The following is a 15,150-nucleotide window of genomic DNA, read 5'->3' as shown; positions in this document are numbered from 1 at the left end:
GTCTTAATAGACGAACGGGCCCTGTTGCAGAAGATCCTTTCATAGAGGCAGAGGCCACGGATCTTTGATTAGCATCTCGAGAAAATCCGCATACCAGGCCCTTCGTGGCCAGTCCGGAGCAATGAGAATCGCTTGAACGCTTTCCCTTTTTAATCTTTTGAGAACTCTTGGGATCAGAGGAATGGGAGGAAACACGTACACCAGCAGGTAGACCCACGGAGTTGTCAGGGCGTCGACCGCTACAGCTTGTGGGTTCTTCGACCTGGGACAATACCGCTTGAGCTTCTTGTTGAGTCAAGAGGCCATCATGTCGATTTGTGGATAACCTCACCGATGTGTCAGCCACTGGAACACCTCCGGGTGGAGGCCCCATTCCTCCGGGTGCAGGTTGTGTCTGCTGATAAAGTCTGCTTCCAAATGGTCTACTCCCGGAATGTAGATCGCCAACAATGCCACAGCGTGTTTTTCCGCCCAGAGGAGAATTCTTGACAACTGACATTGCGGCCCTCCTTTTCGTTCCGCCCTGTCGGTTGATGCAAGACACCGCTGTCACACTGTCCGACTGAACTTGAATGGCCTGATACTGAAGAAGAGACGAGGCCTGCAGAAGAGTGTTATAGATAGCCCTGAGTTCCAGGATGTTTATTGGAATAACGACCTCCTGACTTGACCATCTTCCTTGAAACTGCACTCCCCGGGTGACTGCACCCCAACCTCTGAGGCCTGCTTCTGTGGTTAGCAGAATCCAATTCTGAATCCCGACCCTTCATTAGGTGAGAAGTTTGTAACCACCACAGGAGGGAGATCCTGGCTTATGGAGACAGACAATCCGCTGATGCATATTAAGATGCGATCCGGACCATTTGTCCAACAGATCCAGCTGGAAGGCCCTCGCATGAAACCTTACGTACTGAATTGTGTAAGGAGACACCATTTTCCCCAGAAGGCGGATGCACAGATGTACTGAGATTCAGGTCAGCTTCAAGACCAAAACCATCGACTGGATCACCATTGCCTTTTCCAAGGGAAGGAACACTTTGAGACTCTGTGTCCAGTACCATTCCCAGGAAATGAAGCTTCTGCGTTGGTTCTAGGTGAGATTTTGGTAGGTTCAGAATCCACCCATGATCCAGAAGTAATGTGGTCATGAGACCAATGATCTCCAACAACTGCTCCCTGGACGTACCCTTTATCAGAAGATCGTCCAGGTAAAGAATTATGATTACGTCCTGTCTGTGGGGTAAAATCATCTCTGCCATCACTTTGGTGAACACACTCGGTTCTGTAGAGAGACCAAATGGCAGGGTTTGAAACTGGTAGTGACAGTCCTGTAGTGAAAACCGTAGATGAGCCTGATGAGGCGGCCAGATCGGAATGTGAAGGTACACATCCTTGACATCCAGAGACGCTAAGAATTCCCTTTCTTAGATTACTGCTCTCAGAGACTCCATATTGAACTCGAACACTCGTAAGTATGGGTTCAATGATTTGAGATTCCGAAACGGTCTTACTGAACCGTCCGGTTTTGGAACTACAAAAACAAGCTGGAATAGTATCCCTTGATTTGTAGATTAGACGGAACTGGAAAAATGACCTGGGTCTGTAACAGTTTTTGAATTCTTTTAAGGACACTCTTGCTTCTTGTGAAACTGATCAGCCTGATTTGAATAATCTGTGAGGTGGGAGATCCTGGAACTCCAGCCTATAGCCTTGGGATATAAGGTCTATAACCCATGGATCCTGGCAAGATCTTGTCCAGGTGTAATTGAAGAATTGTAGCCGGCCGCCCACCTGCCTGTCTCCCAGGCATCGTGGTCCATCCACCATCATGCAGAAAGTTTTTAGGAGGATAAGCCTGAGCTCTCTTCCTGTGAACCAGCAGTCGCTGGTTTGCGTGGTTTACCTCTAGCGGCGTTAGAAGAACCTCTGGTTTTGCCCCTAAACTTGGCACTCTGAAAGGACTGTAAATTGGGTCCTGAGTAGGCCTTTCTGGCTGGCGGAGCTGCAGAAGGTAGATAAGTGGACTTACATGCAGTAGCTCGTGAGATCCACCTGTCAAGTTCATTGCCAAATAAGGCTTCACCTGTGAAAGGCAGGCCTTCTACACCTTTTTTTGGAGTCCATTTCAACAGTCCACTGACGTAGCCATAATCCCCTGTGTGCCGACACTGCCATAGCTGTAGTGCGTGCATTAAGCACACCTCTAACTTTAATGTTTTCCACCATGGAGTTCGCAGAGCCTTGTACGTGCTGCAGGAGTAACACAATTTCCTCTTGAGGTAAGGTGTCTAAACCCCTCAAATAAATTACCAGACCATTTGGCCATTGCTCATGCTATAGTGGGTCTTTGGGCCACCCTGCAGCTGTATACAAAGATATGAATGTAGTCTCAATCTTACGATCAGCAGTATCCTTTAGGGAGGCTGCACCAGGAACAGGTAGTACTATTTAACGTGAGAGCCTGGAGACGGATATATCCACTATCTGTGGATTTTCCCATTTTTTCCAATCCTCAGGAGGAAAAGATGATAACTGCCTAGGAATTTGAAATTTCTTATCTGGATTAACCCACGGTTCTTCAAACAGGGTATTTAGTTCCTTTGATACAGGAAAAGTGGCTGAAGATCTTTTCTTTATATTAAAGTAAGATTCCTCACACTCCTCTGTTGCCTTATCAGGGATATTTAGGACTTGTCTGATAAAATCTATGAGAGCCTCTACACCCTGCGACAGAGTACCCTCAGTAATGGGTTGGGGTTTTGGAATCTGCACTGGATCAGATTGTAAATAGATGATAGCAGTTTTTAAACAATTTTTATATACCGTAAAAGGCAGAAATCATAATAGTAACCAACATAAAGCTACCACTTCGCCTGTCTGGCTTTTGTGGGTAATGCAGGGTTGGCGGTGCTCCCGGACATAAGTTCAGAACAAACTTGAGGTTTTTTTGCATAGAGGCAAAAGAGGACTGTTTTGGTGTCTCTCTGGGGCACACTTTTTATAAATTAACTTATTGATGAAGATAGAATGTTGTGAAATGTAATAAGGATAAAACGTAACTTATTTCATATCAGACGAAAAAAAGAGACAGACAAAATACACAAATAATGCTGTATATATCAGCAAGGTGATAAAAAAAGTATTAAATCACAATGTGACGATATGTGACTCACTTGGTGTAAAGTAGGTGGCAGATGGTTTGTCCGCACACCCACTGAGATTAAGCGAGTATTAATGTTTGAATTTAATCAGAGCGAAAATTTGGTAAATCTTGTATTCTCTATAAATTTATTAATTTTTATACATAAGTATATTCATATGAGAGAAACAAGAAAAACCGGCTTTGACGACTCCGGACTCCTCCTAAAAGGTAAACAGGTAAAAATACTGCAAAGAATGATAGCGGTAAGGTTACTGGTGAATGAAGGGTATATACACGGAAGGTGTGTTCCTTGATACTACAGTACCCAGTATTCCCAGAGGGTCACCCTTTCTGGTACTGACCAGGCCCAATGCTGTTTGGCTTCCAAGATCAGACGAGATCGGGCATGTCCAGCATGGTATGACTGTAGATAGTCAAGTATATACCTATCTGCGTATGGAGAAACCAATTGCTTAATAGGTTTGGGCTGGTCTGAAAAAGTATGGGGAAAATTATTCCCGGTTACTTTAAAGTGTCTGGACACTGTCCCATTGCTTTAGATGTAAAAATAAAGACAGAGTACCCTCCCCTAGCTCTATGTCCACCTCACCTTCCTCCATTTCTGACCCTTCATTATCAGAGTCAGAATGCAGGGTATGGTCCAAAGTACTTTTTTGCGGTCAAATAGACTGAAACGCTGGTCTGAGTACTGAGTCCTTTTGCATAAACTCATCCATAGACTGTCTTAAGTATTTCGTCTCTTTCTCATTACGAGATAATTTAGTGGAGATGGTGGAAATCATCCCCCTAACGGAGTCAAGCCATGCTGGCTCCGCCCCACTAGACTGAGAAGGGATACTACACGGAGTACACATTAGTGAACCCCCTGGAGAAGAGGAACACTGTGCCTTACATGAAACACACTCTTTGCCTGACATACTGTAGCAGGGACAGCACACACACAGGAAAAGGTTAAATGCACAATTAACCAACAAAGAGCCTTTCCCGAGAGACACAGATGATAGAACCAGCACACGGCGCCCTTATCACTAAAGCCAAGCTTAGCCGGGTCGCAGACTACGTACCTAGATTAGGGACTCCGTACACTAGTATATACCTCCCCCCCACTATGACCCCCTGGTACCCATGAGGTAATCTGGAGGCTCTCCGGAGGAGTTGCACGTCCATGTAGTCAGCGTCTGTGTAGCTGCAGTAGGGTAAAATGGCGCCTCTGAGCTGCTGGATCCGATCATAGTGAAGGCCCGCCCCTTCAATGGCGCGCAGTCTTCCCACTCTTCTTTATACTAGCTTAATGTGTCTGAGTGCATAAAATGGAGTAAGCCCCCTTTTACGCCTGTATTGCCAGTCTGGGTACTCTGTACACTACAGTGTACTAAGTCTGAAGACTCAATCTGCCCCGTGTAGAAGCCGTGCATCTCCGCTAACCGAGATACCGGCTTAGTACTCACCACTTTCTTTCTTCTGACTGTGTTAGGAGTGGCGGAGTTCTGCGGGAATGTACGCTCGCCATGGTGGGGCTTGTGAATAGTTCCCTCAGGAGCTAGTGTCCTGTCAGCGGGGAACAGGACCATTAACCCTTAGTGGGGTTGGGCCGTTCCCCCTCCTATGGCCCACGAAGCAGGCAGGCTGGTACCATCCGATCCTGCCTGAAAATAACAAACTTTAAAAATAAATGTAGAAAACTTCAGGAGCTTTACAGAGATGTGACTGGCTCCTTCTGGTACATTTTCTAAACAGAGTCTGGTAGGAGGAGCATAGAGGGAGGAGCCAGCTCACAAACTTCTATAGTGCCCATGGCTCCAAGTGGACCAGTCTATACCCCATGGTACTAAATGGATTCCCAGTATACCCAGAATGTAAGAGAAAAAAAAAAACATTGCAAAAAAAAAAAGACGCTCGGCTGAGTCACATGGCACTCACGCGTTTTGTAACGCGACTTAGTGCAAAGAGCAAAGCTGTAAGAGGACATGTATGTATGTATGTATGTATGTATTATTATAGTTTATACAGTAGTATTCTTTAATATATACAGTCCTCTATAGTGTATTAATGAGACTTCCTGAGGAAGTAGCTAGTGATATTTTTTTGAATAGTCTTGCTCCTTGGTTTTCTTTTAAATCTGGTGTTGGACACCTACTGTATGTTATGTTTCTATGATGATGCTGTGACCAGTTGCGTGAGCCTGGAGTGGAGACATCATGTTCTGATTGTTTTGCACACATGGGTGAAGGCGATTTAAGGTAAGATTGTACTATGTATTCCTGATGCAAATTTACAATGTTAAATTGAAAAGTTGAAAGCAAATAGTTTGTTGACAGTTATTTTTCCATTTTTAAACAGAAAATATATTAGTGCTACTATAGTAACAAAATAGGCATGTAATAAAGTCACATCATGCGTCGATAAAGACTTAATTGTTGAAACGTGTAGGCGGGGGATCAGTACGTAATCCCGCTGGACGGGATCCCGGCGGTCGAAATACCGACGGCGGAATCCCGACCACACAATACCGACAGGGGTGGCGAGCGGAACGCAGCCCCTTGCGGGATCGCTTCGCTCGCCACGCTCGGCACCCTATTATATTCTCCATCTATGGGTGTCGTGGACACCTACGGAGGGAGAATATGTCGGGATTGTGGCGGTCGGGATTGTGGCGGTCGGGATTCCGGCGTCGGTATTTCGACCGCCGGGATCCCGTCCAGCAGGGATGTTGACCGCACCCCGTAGGCGGTGACGTGGTGTAATGACGCGTCACCCGAGTCATCACTGTTGTCTTAAGGCCAGGAGGGAGTAGCCAGACCCGGAATACATGCCATTTACTGGTGGACAGGATCCCGACAGCGGCATCCCTTCCACCAGAATGCACGCTGCGGAGCGATTGCCAAGATTCCCCTTGCAAGCTCGCTACACTTGCCACAGGAATTATTCCTGCTCAATGGGTGTCGTAGACACCCACGAGTGGGAATAGTCCTGGTGGGTCGAGATTCCTGCTTTCGTTATTGCTGGCTGTCGGGATTTTGGCGTCTGTATCCTGATTGCTGGGATCCAGTCAGCTGTCATTTTAACTGCAACCCCCAGACCAGTATAAGATCTGCAACCCTCATGTGTTGATTTGGCATAGTGCACCTTAAACATCTATTACCGTATACGGTACGCTGCTGAATGTTATTTATCCACTCACCAAAGGTTTTTAGAACTGTATGTTAAAGAGATATATACACACACAATGCCTGTATCATCTTAATTTGTGAAAGAACAACGTCAAGTGGTAATAGCCCACATCTTTTAGCTATTCCTTTCATCTAAAAAGTGCATGTACAAATTATTGGTTAGCTGAGTGATCCACATATACATTAATGCACTATTGTGCACTTTATATTTCTTCTTCTTTTGGGTTCGATCTGCTGGAATTTCAAACAAATTAAGAAGCTTACGGCACCCAGAAGGAAACACTGGACTTTACAATTCAACTGGAGGAAACTCAACCTTAATTGGACATATTTGGACCCATTTAAACCACATCATTTGATTTCTTGGATAAGAATGATTCCGAGTTAAGAGAATCGCTCATCTTGGATTTATACAGGAGCAAGGGACTACAAAAAGGAAGGGGCAGATGTATCTAGGCTATTTTTGTGAAAACGGCACTTTACGCTTGCTTTTCTTGTCAAGTTTAATACATATAATGAAAAATAAATGAACACATTAGATAATGCAAGTAATGTTACCAAGCACAAATTGTATGTATGTGAGAGCAGCTTTCTATATCAGACAAACTTCATATACATGGGTTAAGAAAACGAGATTTATGCTAAGAACTTACCATTGTTAAATCTTTCTGCGAGGTACACTGGGCTCCACAAGAATTAACATCGGGATGTAGCGTAGGATCTTGATCCGAGGCACCAACAGGCTCAAAGCTTTTGACTGTTCCCAAGATGCACAGCGCCGCCTCCTCTATAACCCCACCCCATGCACAGGAGCGCAGTTTCGTTAACTAGCCCAATGCAGTAGCAGGTACCAGAGACGACAATCGCTCAAAGCCAATTATACCACACACTCACCACAGGAGAGGGTGTCAGCTTCTTTGGGTTGCTATTGGCATAGCCGCTAAGTGCGTCACGGTTGGCGCCTTGTGGAGCCCAATGTACCTCGCAGAAAGATTTAACAACGGTAAGTTCTTACCATAAATCTCATTTTCTGCTGCGGGGTACACTTGGCTCCACAAGGATTAACATCGGGGATGTCCTAAAGCAGTTCCTTTGGGGAGGGGACGCACTGTAGCGGCATGAGAACCCGGCGTCCAAAGGAAGCATCCTGGGAAGCGGCAGTATCGAAGGCATAGAACCTTACAAAACGTGTTCCCTGAGGACCACGTTGCCGCCTTGCACAATTGTTCAAGGGCCGCCCAAGAAGGTCCAACCGACCGAGTAGAATGGGCTTTAATGGTAGCAGGAACCTGACGACCAGCCTGTACATAAGAATGTGCAATCACCATTCTAATCCATCTGGCCAGAGTCTGCTTGGAAGCAGGCCAGCCACGTTTGTGAAAACCAAACACGAAAAGAGAATCAGATTTCCTAATGGAGGATGTTCTCTTCACATAGATACGTACTACATCCAAAGACCGCTCTTTGGAAGACAACTCAGGAGAATTAAAGGCCAGAACCACAATCTCCTGATTAAGGTGGAAGGAAGACCCCACCTTAGGTAAATAACCTGGCCACGTTCTAAGAACCGCCCGGGCACGGTGAAAAATCAAATATGGAGACTTACAGGATAAGGCACCGATACCATTTTAACTGAAGCAATCGCCAGCAATAAAAGGACCTTAAGGGAAAGCCACTTAAGGTCAGCAGAGGCAAGAGGCTCAAACGGAGACTCTTGCTAGGCTCCAAAACCACCGACAAGTCCCAAGGGGCCACAGGTGGCACATACGGAGGATGAATCCGGAACACACCCTGAGTGAATGTATGGACATCAGGTAGGGTAGCAATTTTTCTCTGAAACCAAACTGACAAGGCAGAGATTTGAACCTTGAGGGAGGCCAGACGCAGGCCTAAGTCCAGGCCCCGTTGTAGAAAGGCCAATAGCTTGGCCGTACTAAACTTGAAAACTTCATGATTGTGAGACACACACACACACACACACACACACCAAGTAAAGTAAGCATTCCAGACCCTATGGTAGATCCGAGCAGAAGCCGGCTTACGGGCCTTCAACATAGTTTGAACGACCGCCTCAGGAAAACCCTTGACCCTCAAGACGAAAGCTTCAAGAGCCACGCCGTCAAAGCCAGACGGGCCAAATCCTGGTAAACACAAGGGCCCTGAACGAGGTTTGGTCGTTGTGGCAGTAGAAGGGGACGATCCCACGAGAGACCCAGTAGATCGGAGAACCAGTGCAGTCTGGGCCACGCTGGAGCGACCAGAAGCAGGTTTCCTCCTTCTTGCTTGAACTTCCGTATTACTCTGGGCAGGAGTGACACCGGAGGGAACACATACGGTAGCTGAAAGTTCAATGGAATTGCCAGAGCATCCATGAATGCAGCTTGAGGGTCCCTTGTCCTTGCTCCGAAGACCGGAACCTTGGGATTGTGTTGAGACGCTATCAGATCCACATTTGGAAGACCCCACGTGTCCACGAGAAGTTGAAACACCTCCGGATGGAGGGTCCAGTTTCCGGCGTGTACGTCCTGACGACGGAAATAGTCCGATTCCCAATTCAGGAAGCCCGGAATGAAAACGGCAGATGACGTTCTGCCCACTGAAGAATCCGTGATACTTCCCTCATTGCCATGCGGCTTCGAGTGCCGCCTTGATGATTGATGTACGCCACCGTGGTGGCTTTGTCAGAATGTACTTTGACAGGTCTGTTCTGTATGAGATGCTGGGCCATTGTCAACGCATTGAACACTGCCCGCAGTTCCAGAATAATTATCGGGAGTAGGGACTTCTCCTTGGTCCACCGACCCTGAAGAGAGTGTTGTTCCAACAAAGCCCCCAACCTCTCAGACTGGCATCTGTCGTCAGCAGGACCCAGTTGGATATCCAAAAGGGACGGCCCCTGCTCAATCGTTGGTCCTGAAGCCACCAGCTCAGTGACAGGTGGACCTCCGGAGACAAGGAGATCATGTGAGATCTGTGCCGGTGAGGTAGGCCGTCCCACTGGGTCAGAATTAACTTATGCAGAGGGCGAGAATGGAATTGAGCATACTCCACCATGTCGAAAGCAGACACCATGAGACCCAGCACTTGCATTGCCGAATGTATCGACACTTGCGGACGAGATAGGAAGCATCGAATCCTGTCCTGAAGCTTCAGGACTTTCTCCTGAGACAGAAACAACCGTTGGTTGTGAGTGTCCAATAACGCTCCCAGGTGTACCATGCTTCGAGCAGGAACCAGGTGGGCTGTCATGCACTGGACCGTCAGATCGATATGACACAGGAGAAGTTCTGGGGAATTTGCCAGGATCAACAAATCGTCCAGGTACAGTAGAATCCTGACCCCTTGACGGCAGAGTGTAGCCGTTATGACCGCCATAACTTTGGTGAAAACTCGGGGAGCCATTGTCAAACCAAAGGGTAATGCCCGAAATTGGTAATGAAGGTTGTCCACCACAAACCTCAAGTACTGCTGATGAGATACCGCAATAGGAATATGTAGGTTGGCATCCTGAATGTCCAGGGAGACCATATAGTCCTCAGGCTCCAAGACCAGAACCATAGAGCGCAGCGTCTCCACACGAAACTTGGAGACCCGCACATGCTTGTTCAAGGACTTCAGATTGAGAATGGGCTGTGAGTACCCGTTCGGATTCGGGACTAGGAACAGCGATGAATAGTACCCCTTGCCTCTCTGAGCCAGAGGCACCTGTACAACCACTCCTGTGGTCAGGAAGGAATGTACCACCGAGTGCAAAGTGTTTGCTTTTGCCGGATCCAGAGGCACATCTGTCAGGCAAAATGGATGCGGGGGACGACTCTTGAAAGGTATGGCGTAACCTCTAGCGACTACTTCCCTCACCCAGGTATCTGAAGTGGTCTTCAACCATTACTTGGCAAATCCTAGAAGTTGCCCCCCCCCCACCCTGGGATCCCCGCCCCGTCATGCGGCAGGCTCATCAGTTTTCGAAGCTGGATGATAGGTGGCCCAGGCACACTTCGGTCTGGGCTTTGCAGGTCTGGAAGCACGAGCTTGCTTTGGGTACGTCTGATCTTTTGCTTTTCCTGGAGAACGAAAGGGCCTGAGGAAAAGTACTTTTAGCCTTATGTGCGGAAGGAGCCGTACTAGGTAGGCAAGCTGTTTTAGCAGTAGCCAGATCAGCCACAATCTTATTGAGGTCTTCTCCAAAGAGAATGTCTCCCTTGAAAGGAAGCACCTCCAGGGTTTTCTTTGAATCCATATCCACCGACCAAGATCTCAACCAAAGGATACGTCTGGCCAAGACGGACGTAGTAGCAGCCTTGGCCACGAGCACCCCGGCATCGGAGGCCGCCTTCTTAAGGTACAGAGAAGCTGTGGTAATATGCGAGAGACAATGTCGAGCATGCTTAGATGCGTTGGAAGGCAGATACGCCTAAAGCTCCTGAGCCCACACCTCAACAGCTTCAGCAGCCCAAGTTGCTGCAATGGTTGGCCTATGCACAGCCCCCGTCAGGGTGTAAATAGCTTTTAAACAACCTTCCATACGTCTATCCGTAAGTTCCTTCAGAGAGGTGACTGTAGTTACTGGTAGAGCAGAGGAAACAACCATACGCGCCACATGAGAATCAACGGGCGGAGGGGTTTCCCAATTCTTACATACCTCCGCAGAGAGAGGATAGCGAGCCAACAGTCTCTTATTTGGTGTGAATTTTGTCCCCGGATTTTCCCACGATTCTTGACGAATGTCAACCAGGTGTTCAGAATGAGGTAAAACTTGTTTAACCACCTTCTTACGTTTAAACCTATCCGGTTTCTTAGCGACAGCTTCAGGATCATCAGACACCTGAAGAATGAGCCTAATCGCTTCAATCAAATCCGGGACATCCACTAATTACTTCCCTTCCCCATCAGAAACATCTGTGTCAGTGTCTGTGGGATCAGTATATGCACCATCCTCCTCAGAGGACGTGTCTGGGATAGCAGTGGATTGGGAGGAGGTAATGGCGGTTTAGAAAACGACTTAGTCTTAGGCGGGCGAGAGGGACACTTAGATTTAGTCAGTGACCGGTTCAAATGCTGTAACTGAGTGGAGATTTGATCTGCCCATGGCGGATTAATAGCAGGGACCATAAACTGTTGCATTGGCACAGGTGGTCCCACAGGGGGTGCCAATACAGTTATAAGCGTGGCTAATAGCGTGGAAAACGTAGCCCAAGGTGGGTCCTGTGAAGCCCCAGGTGCTACCGACCCACTGGGGGGTAAGGAACCCCCTGAACTCTCAGCTGCCAAATTTTCCTCCATCACGTCTGCGGCCTCATTACCACGCAATGTGGGAGAAGCCCCAGCGTCATTGCCACGTGTAGCAGACATAAGAATGTGCATAATATAGGGCAACCTGGTACAAGGTGTAGCAGCAATATACCTAGCAAGAACACTCGGTGAAGTGTGACTATGACAGCACAAACCGGTAGTTCAAGAGATATATAGCGTGACTATAAATCACAAGTAAAAATACACAGCAAGTATATCTTGTGATACAATCCTATATTATACAGAAAGAAACCTGATACACTTAGCCCCCTCAGGTATAGCAATATAGAAGTAGCACGCCGAGTGAAATACCCTTTAATAAGGCAACCACACAGCAGCTACATGCACACACACAGTTATAGTCACAAGCGTACCATGCAGAAATTATGCACCATAAAACTGCACTGGACTAGCAATACAAAGTAATACTCAGTACGGCTATATGTGTCAATAATAGCTATAACAAAGCACAGTAGATACTGGATGTATATCACAGGGTGTTTGTACCACACAACCCTGAATGTATGCATTCTTTCTTAACTACCACTGTCCCAGTGGCAGGTAGAATACTTAAGTGTCCTGTAGGAAGTACAGCACCGGCAATCAGGCAGTTCTACAGAGGAGGATTTGCCCCAGCAGTCCCAGGAACAGCACAGCTCTATCAGTGATGGCTGCTGGCCGGGAGTGAAGGAGAGGAAAGCAGCTCCAGGGCGGGAACATTTGTAGAAATGGTGCCCTGGGGCTGGGGGAGGGGCCACAGGTCTGACCTGCTCCCCCTGCTGGCATCCCCACCGGGCGCTGCGGGCAGTTAAAAGCGGGGTTTATGTACAGTAAAAGCCCCCCAAGACCTGTGCCCATTAAGTGTCCCTGGTGGCTAGTGGAGCGGCTGCCCAGTAATCAGTGTCTACAGCCGCGCTGGATCGCGGTAAAATGCGGGCACAGAGACCCCCTTACCTCCCCCGTACCTGCGGCCCCACGATCCGGGAGGACGGTGGCGTGTGTGTGACTCACGATTAGAAGGAACCGGCGCCTCCGCTGCAGTGACCCGGCAACAGGGCGCGGGAGTATACAGCGCCGCTGGGGATGACGGAGCTGCATACAGGAAAGTCTATGAGACTGTAGCTCTTGTAGCCTGACAGAAGAATCTTCAGTTCTTTCTGTCAATTGAAGCAATGAACAGGCTGCCTAATGCAGCCCTCCTGTTAAGTGCCTGCATACTGCATGGCACCAACTTACAAACTGAGCTCCTGTGCATGGGGGCGGGGTTATAGAGGAGGCGGCGCTGTGCATCTTGGTAACAGTCAAAATCTTTGAGCCTGTTGGTGCCTCGGATCAAGATCCTTGTGAAGCCCAGTGTACCCCGCAGCAGAAAGAGCTATTAGATATAGGTGTGTGCTTAGGTAACAAATGTAGCGGCAATTCAGTAGTTTAAAAATTATCAATAAAATATATGTAATGCTTAGGATCAAATGTTTATAGATCTTTTATAGCAGTAAGTAGTACCTGCTCTTCCTATGCAGGTACATCACACGTGTCCGCTGCTGTGAGTAAAATGGCGGTGGCCAGGCTGCGCAGACAGTGGGGCTTCCCTTATTCAACGATGCAATCACAAGTGAACTGTGATCACATCGTTAGCCACCATTACCATGCTGGGCAGCCTTGCCCTGTGCTGGGCGGCCCCCAGCACACAAATGAAAGTAGTAGCGACTAGTGACTTTTTAGCAGAATCTGCTAATCGTGCTAAATAAGGTCCTTAGCCCATGCTAAGGGCAGAGAGGGGAAAGCATTCCTGAATGAAAATCTGTAAGGTCCATTATACTGGCTAATCAGTGTGACATATGCATTTGCAACAATGTGAGTAGCACAAGTAATTTCCTACTGAGGCACTTCACCACGCTACAGGTCTCTTTAAATGGAAGCAAGTCTTTTGTTGTATTCCATTACTTATTTCCCCTTGACGTGAAATATCCCTAGATAATGTCTCAATAAAAGGCAAGACGTCCCTTAAAACAGAGTTCTTTCCTTCTCCTTTGATGAATGGAGTAACCCTTTAATCTCACTAAATGAATATGAAAAATAAAACCAGAAAAGCAGCAATAGTGCAAGTTTTCTAAAAATATGAATACGGTTTAATATATAAAATCACACTACTGTACACAAAATAAACAAATAAAATGAATATAAAAATATGAATACGGTTTAATATATAAAATCACACTACTGTACACAAAATAAACAAATAAAATGAATATAGTGTCAGCATATAAACACTGAATGGTAGGTACACCAAGATGCTGTAAAAGCCACCAATAATAAAAGCAAGAAAGAACAGTCATTGGGACTGATTCAACATGACACGCTGATCTGCTGAAATCGCTGAGCAATTTCAACACATACAGTAAGCACGTATGCACACGTGAGGGGTCTTAAACTGCGGTCTTTTCAGAATGTAGTCTAAGTCCTGGAGGGAACTGGGCGTCAATGCTCTGTTTAAGGGGCGCAGTCCGAACAACGGAGGTGTCCGGACTGTTGCTGGAGAGGGTCGCTGCGGCTGCATGCAACAGCGATTAAAACGATGGCGGGTAGGGCGGAAACAACCCTATACATGCAAAAGAATCGCAAGACAGCGATGCTCTCGCATGTTTGCGGGAGGAAGGGGGGGGGGGGGGGCGCAGTACCCGGTTTGTGGAGCAGACTTACCCTGTGCTGGGCATCACCCCGCATGTTAAGAGTAATGGGTTGAAGGTATGTTATTTTTTGCATATATACAACCCATGCTGAATTAGACCCATTGTCACCACCACTTGTCGTGTTTCACACCGTTCAGTTCTTCATCGGAAGAGTCTATATGCATTTGCCTGCACTTGCTGCATATTTCTGTTTGACTCATCCTTAGGCTCAAGGAAGAACACATCTTACATGCAGACTTACCACACACAGAAAAGGGCTTAAAATTGAATCGCTTCAGACATTAGAGGAAGAGGCTAGAACCCATGGTAGGTGTCTCGGGTAACTGAATGTGGCCCTATGTGGGGAACTTTTAGTATTAATTATGTTTGTACTCGCAAAACAGGTGGATTGTGGAAAAGTGAAGTCTATGATGGGTAGGAAGCACTTTTGGAGGGTATGGGTTGTTGGGTCGACACAACTTAGGTCAACAGTCATTAGGTCGACCACTGAAGGTCGACACGGGCATTAGGGCATGAGTTTTTGGACTTTTTCTGGTGTTGTTTTCTTCGTAAAGTGACGGGGAACCCCAATTAGTGCACAGTGTCCCCTCGCATGGCTCAATCGTAAAGTATGAAAAAGTTTTTGGGCATGAGTTTTTGGACTTTTTCTGGTGTCATTTTCTTCGTTTAGTGACGGGGAACCCCAATTAGTGCACAGTGTCCCCTCGCATGGCTCGATCGTAAAGTATGAAAAAGTCCAAAAATTGAAAGAAAAAAAAAATTCAAAACTCATGTCGGCCTAGTGCATGTCAGCCTAATGACCGTATGCCCTTTTGGAGGCAAGGCTGTGTTTATCTCA

General features: G+C 47.1%; 1 protein-coding gene and 1 pseudogene across 1 annotated transcript in view; both read right to left on the bottom strand.

The window, feature by feature from the left end:
* NEK7 (NIMA related kinase 7) overlaps nt 1-15,150 on the bottom strand; it is a 347,672-nt gene that overhangs the window by 199,806 nt on the left and 132,716 nt on the right. The gene's annotated exons all lie outside the window — the stretch shown is intronic.
* Nucleotides 3,456-3,574, bottom strand: LOC134961713 (5S ribosomal RNA; annotated as a pseudogene).

This window comes from Pseudophryne corroboree, chromosome 9, assembly GCF_028390025.1.
Source record: "Pseudophryne corroboree isolate aPseCor3 chromosome 9, aPseCor3.hap2, whole genome shotgun sequence".
Taxonomy (NCBI): Eukaryota; Metazoa; Chordata; class Amphibia; order Anura; family Myobatrachidae; genus Pseudophryne; species Pseudophryne corroboree.
The sequence above is the reverse complement of the archived record's forward strand: the minus strand, read 5'-3'. Positions and strand labels throughout refer to the sequence as shown.